We start from the raw sequence: 7,252 nt of genomic DNA, 5'->3' as shown, positions 1-7,252 counted from the left end.
TGTGGATATGGAGGAATGGAAGAGCTTCAAATAAGCAAGGACGAGCAGTGTGACTGCCACTGTTCTGGGCTCTTTGAATGCCTTATTACATGTTATTCTCACAACAGCTGAGTGAGGCCATTTACAGATGAGGAAACTGTGGCTTATGAAGGCTGAGTAGGAGAGACAGATCATCAAGCCAGAGACACCAGACAGGGGGAAGAAGGACGAGGAATGAACACAGGAAAGGAAACCAAGAGGAGCTGTGGGAGCATCTGCCCTGCCCCAGGGTCCTGTAGTCACGGCTGCCATCTGCAAACTGTAGGTATAAGCTGGCAAGCAGGGTTGTTCTTCAGATGTCCAAAAGTCAAAAGAGGATAAGACCATAGGCAGCAGTGGTCTTGTCTACATGGCCTACCAATGAAATAATAGGAAAATAATAATGATAATAATAATAATAATAATAATAATAATAATAATAAAATCTGTATATCTGTATATTGGTCCCTCTCCCTGGTTTCTGGTGCAAAACTCCTAAAACATTGTAATTTCCTAAATCATCAGAGCACCAGGAGCATTTTTTTCTTCTAATATTCGGTCTTTGAGCTTGGTTCCTGACACAGAGTTCCTAAATCCCTTCAAATTTCCCTGGTGATAAACAAGTGTCTTTTGTTCTGAGGCAGCTCTTTGTGGGCTCCTGGATAGCTTCAGAGTGGAGGCACATCACCAGAAAGACTAAGCCATGATTAGAAGCTTGGAAATTTCAGGGGCATCTGGGTGGCTCAGTTGGTTAAGTGTCTGATTTCGGCTCAGGTCATGCTCTCACCGTTCATGAGTTAGAGCTCCGTGTTGGGCCCTGTGCTCACAGCTCAGAGCCTGGAGCATGCTTCAGATTCTCTCTCTCTCTCTCTCTCTCTCTCGGCCCCTCCCCTGCTCGTACTCTGTCTCTCTGTTAAAAAAAAATTTTTTTAAAGAAGCTTGGAATTTGCAGCCTCTCTCCCTATCCTCCCAGGAAGGGGGATTGAGTTAATGATTGATTATGCCTATGTAATGAAGCCTCCATGAAGATCCCAAAAGTAAGGAGTTTGGAGAACTTCAGGTTTGATGAACACACTTATGTGCCAGGAGGGTGGTGTACCCTGATTCCACAGGGAAGGACAAAAGAGACTACACGTAAGACCCTTCCAGACTTTACCCTGTGTATCTCTTCATCTGACTGTTCATCTGTATCCTTTATATATAATAAATCTGTAAGTATAAGTGAATGTTTCCCTGAGTTCTGTGAGCTGTTCCAGCAAATAATCTAATCCAAGGAAGAGGTCATAAGAGTCTCAGATTTGTAGCCAAGGTGGACAGAAATTGTGGATAACCTGGTGACCCACTTCTTACAACTGGTCCAAGGTGTGTGTTTGTGTGTGTGTGTGTGTGTGTGTTGGGGGAGGAGGGAGGTTAGTCTTGTGGAACTAAGCCCTGAACCTGTCGGGTCTGCTCTAGCTCCAAGCAGTTAGTACCAGAATTGCTTGGTGTGGAAAATCCACACATCTGGTGTGTCAGAAGTGCTATGAGTGTGGTAAGTAGTGACAGTAAAGGAGAAACAGGGAGTTTTTCCAAGTCACTACCCCACATGAGGGCTCTCCAATCAACTCCACACGGGGACTTGTTCCAGGTCTGGTACCCAAGAAAAGCCCAGTGCTGCACTCCAGAAGCCAGGTGGGGGGGGGGGTGGGGGTCTGCTTTCTCTTCTTCCTGCCAGTCCTATCACCAAGGCTGGGTTTATTTGCTGAGAGTCCTCTCTCTACCTCTAGAGACTTGACCGAACACAGCCTGTTCTGCAACTGAAGTCCCATAGCTGCCTACCCTCTCAGAGATGTACTCCCATTCTGCTCCCTTAAATACTGACATGGGCCCAGAATTGAACTGGAATTTTCCATTGCCTTTTCTTTTCCAGAGTGTTCTAACCCACTGGCCATTGACCTTTTCCTGGGAAGGAGCCACCCCTTCTGCCCCAGGGCTTTCCTTACTCTTTAAGCCCAGTAGTCTCTATGTTCATATTCTCTGCCTGTCTTGCAAGTGTAAACTCCCTTCTATAAAATATTTCTGGCAGAGCAGTTAGTGGGGATCCCAGTCACAGACAGCAGAGCTTCAAAGACAGAGCTGTTAGGGGTGCCTGGGTGGCTCAGTCAGTTAAGCATCCAACTTTGGCTCAGGTCATGATCTCATGGTTCGTGAGTTCAAGCTCCATGTCAGGCTCTGTGCTAACAGCTTGGAGCCTGGAACCTGCTTTGGATTCTGTGTCTCCCTCTCTCTCTGCCCCTCCTCCACTCGACCTCTCTTTCTCTCATAAAATGAATAAACATTAAATTTTTTTTTTTTTAAAGAGAGCAGTTAGTAGTGATAAAGGCTATGAGAAGACTGAGGAACAGAAAAAGCCATTTGACTTAGCTTGTAAAGGTTAATGGTGTCATTCAAACATGCTGAACAACGGAGGCAGGATCCACATTGCAGGGGTGGAAAACAGAGGAGTTGTAAACATATCAGTGACAGGAAGGGAAAAACAAGATGATGTAGAAAGAGAGCATATGACCACATGATCAATAGAAAGCTTTTCTCAAGTTAGAAAACAACCTGGGGTTATTCTTGAGCCTAGGATAAAGAAATAGAATATGAAACCAAAGTCTAAAAGTAATAAAATTTCCCTCTTGTTGATGAAATATTTATATCTATTTGTCATCAAAAATTAACTTCACCTTCCAAAAGCTTTCATGAGTGAGCAAAGTATATATAAATATAAGTATTTTTTTTCACTTGGATTTTGAACAAGGTGCACATAAAAGCTAATATATGCAAATCCTTTTAAAATTATAAGCCTTGTAGTACTCTCTGACTCCTTCTGATTAAATTCGACTGGCATAAAAACAAGTAATTGAAGTATTAAGAATCAATTAACAGCGATCTGGCTGATTGTCATTACACCTTTAATGAGCAATACTGGTTTCAGTATCACAGTGCAATGGTGAGTGGCTACGAATGAATTGATTGCCCAGCCACCAGCTGACATTTCGAGAACCTTGATACATCATCACTTTTTTCCTGATACTAATTAAGATTTATATCTTCCCCTGTATTAATATTGCAAAGGCTTTTGTGATGGAGGCAGGGTTTTTCCACTGCCTTTGTGTCTGTGGGTCTCATCAGTTACAGCGCACATGCTGGGATCACTGACTGGTAAACTCCATGCCAGGGACTCAGTTCCAACTGGATCTTCTGCTGATTCATTCAACAAAGATTTACAAAACAATGACCATGTGCAAATCACTGAGCTAAAGGCTAGAGCAAGCGAGGAAAGACAGCACCAAGAAGGATAAGACACTAGCCTGAATTTAGGGTGCTTGTCATTTCCAGGGGAGACACACATGGTATTCACAGTAACACAGTAGGATGCAAATTATAATAGGATGGAAATAATGCAGATGGGGGCACCGATGAGGGAGCAATTCTTCCAATTTCCAACAAGTGGTGTTGCTTTTTTTCTTTTTTTTTTTTTTTAAAGCTACTGTCACCAAGATTCAAGGGCTCACCTGAATCCATACAACTGGGAAGGGGACTTTCCATGGATAATTCCATGACCCATCTGAATATTCGTGGAAAAGGCTGCTCATCCCATCTACAGCTGTAATTCCTCCTCTGCAGGGAGCAGGGACTGGCATTGGCTTGGCTTTCCATCCACTCATCAGAGTGGTACCTGCACCTCAAAGGGCATAAATTCTCCCTTCCTCCCACAGCACCTCAATGCCCACTGTCTCCCACAGCACTTCAGTGCCCACTGTTGCTTATTTAGTTACATAGGTACAGCTGCAATTGAATAAACGTGCCTTAAGAAGCACTTTGGAAGCATTTTTAAATGCCCATCTTTAGGCCCCAATGTAAGAGATTTTTTCTTGAACTGACAGTCTAGGTTATTTGATGCTAGAAGTCTCCAGGCCACATTTTGAGAAAAATGGCCTAACCCAGCTCTCTAGCTTTACAGCTGAGGGGACTGGGACCATACAGGTGATTGCCCTAGGACCCACGTAGTGCGTAACAACAGCAAACACTGCTATAGCACTCACCGTGAACAGGTACGGTTCCAGATGTTCCCTACCCACGCAGAAGCAATTTCTTCTATTCCCACAACAGCTCTACGAGGTACATATGGGCATCATCTCTTGTGTAGAGTCAGTCAGGAAACTGAGGTACAGAGAGGTGAACTAAATTGCCCAAGGAAACACAGTGAGAAAATAGCAAACCTGCCTTTGAACCCAGACTCCCTGACTCCAGAGCACACACAGAGGCAGATGCGGAGCGAATCCCAGGCCGTCTGACTCCCAGACCAGGGTGCACTCCACCACACCACACTGCTTCAGAGGCTGTGATTCTCAAGTGAGGACTTGGGGGTTCTGTTGGCCACTGAGAGCTCCAGTGGGTTTTCCTCTGAGAAGAGCTGCCTTCTTTTCGGAGACTTTCCCACACCACTTGTTTCTCCACAACATTCCACGCTTCTCTTTGCCTGGGGCTCTTTAAGAAGGAACCAGTGACTTCACAGCTACGAGTAAGCTTCCCTTTGACACCTTCTTTGAGCAATTCAACTGAAGCATCTCATGAGCAATTCCAGTAGGGCCCGGAAAGAAAAAGATGTCACACACCCATTGTTGAGTGTGTGCTGAATATTAGAACCCCCCAAGTTATATTTCCAACTCGGCCTCATCATTGAACTTTTCTTTTTTCTTTTTTTCTGCCTGAACTAGGAGACCGAACTTCTCAAGGAAAAGTTTGGAAAAGTCAGAAGTTCCAGGTCATTAAGAAGAAAGTATAGGGAATCTGTCTGACAGAAATAAACTCAAGAGAAAGCAGAAGAGACTGACTACAGATTCCAGTGCACCCATCTGCACATGAGAATAACCTTCATGAGACATTTCTCTTTATGACTCTGCTGTTTGGAATCTCTGGCAGGCTGTAACATTAATTAAGCAAAGCATTTTATTTGAGTCCCTTCATTACAAAAAAAAAAAAAAAAAAAAAAAAAAAAAAGCTACCTGGTCTCCTTAGTGAGCCCTTTCTTGCTACTTTGTTCCTTGGTGCTGCGAGCTAAAGGTTTGTATTTCAGCTCGTTCTACAGCCCTGACTCAACTGCAAACTACTTACTGACTTTCAGAAATCTAATTTCCAGGTCCCCGCTGTTTTCCTGGGTGAGGATGAGTGTCGGTTCTAGTTTCCAGGAGGTACCCAGGCTCAGCTGAGCTGCCAGCTTCCTGCCACACGGCCTTGCTCCCAGAGCCTCTGTCCTTGTTCAGCAAACTGCTTCCCCGCCAACCTAATGTTGCCTTCACCATGTGGTTCCTGCACGATGTCATCGCAGAAAGACATCAGTGTGCAGTCCTGATGCCAGTGTCATGTGAGACAAGGAGCAGAGTTCACTTTTGCTACACCTGTGCTCTCCCCCAGCTGCTGGTCTCTGAATGGTTCGGAACTAATAAGCACAATTCAGGAAGTGGTGTTTCCTGGGACTTTACTGCTGGACCACACCTGGACAGGGAAAACAACTGTCATGTAATGTTGTCTGGGATCTAAGCGGCCTTCATTGGTTTTGCCACATTCAAGGCTTTTGTAGATGCCCTGTATCAGGTGGAGATGTTCCCCACCATTCCTTGTTTGCTGCAAATTTTTAATCACAAATCAACTTGAATTGTTTTCAAATGCTTTTTCCTGCAACAGTTGATATGATCATGTGCTTTTTCTTCTTTTGACTATTAAGAAAGTGGATTACATTGATTTGTGTTCAAACATGGAACCAGCCTTGCATTTCCAGGACAATTTCCACTTGGTTGTGGTGGAGTATTCTTTCTTTATGTAAATGGCTGGATTTGATATGCTAATATTTTCTTGGGGATTTTTGTGTCCATGAGGATATTGGTCTGGAGTATTTTCTTGTACTGCCTTAATCTAATTTTGATATCAGAGTAGTCCTGGCCTCATAAAAAGAGTTGAGAAGTGTTTCTTTCTCTTGTATTTTCTGAAAGAGATTATGTAATATTTATTTCTTCTTTGAAATATTTGGTGGACTTATCTAGTGAAACCATCTAGTATTTGGAAGGTTTTTGACTATGGATTCAATTACTTTTGATAGTTATATGACTATTCAGATTATCTTTTTTTATCTATGGGCTAGTTTTGGTAGTTTCTGGGTTTTTTTTTTTGTTTTTTGGGGGGTTTTTTTTGAAAAACTGGTCCATTTCACCTCAGTTGACAAATTTATTTGCATAAGAAACTGAAGCCTGAGTCCTGCAGCCTCGAAGGAATGAGTTTTGCCAAATAACCTGATGAAGTACAGGTGCAGCCTGGTGAGAGCCTGAAGGAGAGAATGCAGCTAAGTCATGCCCAGATCTCTGACCTACAGCAACTGTGAGACAATAAACATATGTTGTTTTTAGTCACTAAATTTGTATTGTTATACACCATAGAAAGTTATTATAATCTTTTCCCGTCCTCTACCTGTATGACTGTATTTGAAGTGAGTTTCTCAGGGACAGAATATAATCAGTGTGTTCAGACATAGTTACTGATAAGTTTGGGTTTAGGTCTATTTCATTGTTTTCTGTTTGTTCTATTTTTTGTTTCTCTGTTGTTCTTGTCTGTGTGTGTGTTTATTTATCGTGACAATCTCTGCCTTTGATTAGCATAGCTGGAGTTAGTTCCCTTTTCTCTGCCATCTTTTGGAATTATTTGAACATTTTTTAGTATTCCATTTAAATTTATTTATGCATTTTCTCACCATAAATGTATAGTTTTTTCAGTGGTTGCTGAAGTGATTACAACTTAACCAGCATTCCACTTGAAGAAACACAGTGGACTATGAAGCATCATAGAGTCAGTGTTACGAAATGGAAAAAGATGTGGTGGAATGGGATGGAATGAATGGCATGGAATGTAATGAAAGAGAGCCTGTGGTCCACCCTTTCAACTCAATCCAGAATGCCAACATCAAAATGCTCAAAAACAAATTCTCTTTTACAGTACCAGACCATCAAATAGAATTCTTTCCTAAACCATTTATCTCAAGTGTGAGATGGGTGTTACGTTCTTTGGCAAGATTTGATAGAATCTGGAAGTTAAATTTTTTAGTGTTCACTCTGTAGAACTACCTACCCTGCCTAGAGGAGGCTCTTGTGGGACCTGTGGCACTGTTTTTAAAAAGTGATCACAATTCACAGCTGGGAGCCCCAGCCAAAGCATCATT

This window comes from Panthera tigris, chromosome C1, assembly GCF_018350195.1.
Source record: "Panthera tigris isolate Pti1 chromosome C1, P.tigris_Pti1_mat1.1, whole genome shotgun sequence".
Classification (NCBI taxonomy): domain Eukaryota; kingdom Metazoa; phylum Chordata; class Mammalia; order Carnivora; family Felidae; genus Panthera; species Panthera tigris.
The sequence above is the reverse complement of the archived record's forward strand: the minus strand, read 5'-3'. Positions refer to the sequence as shown.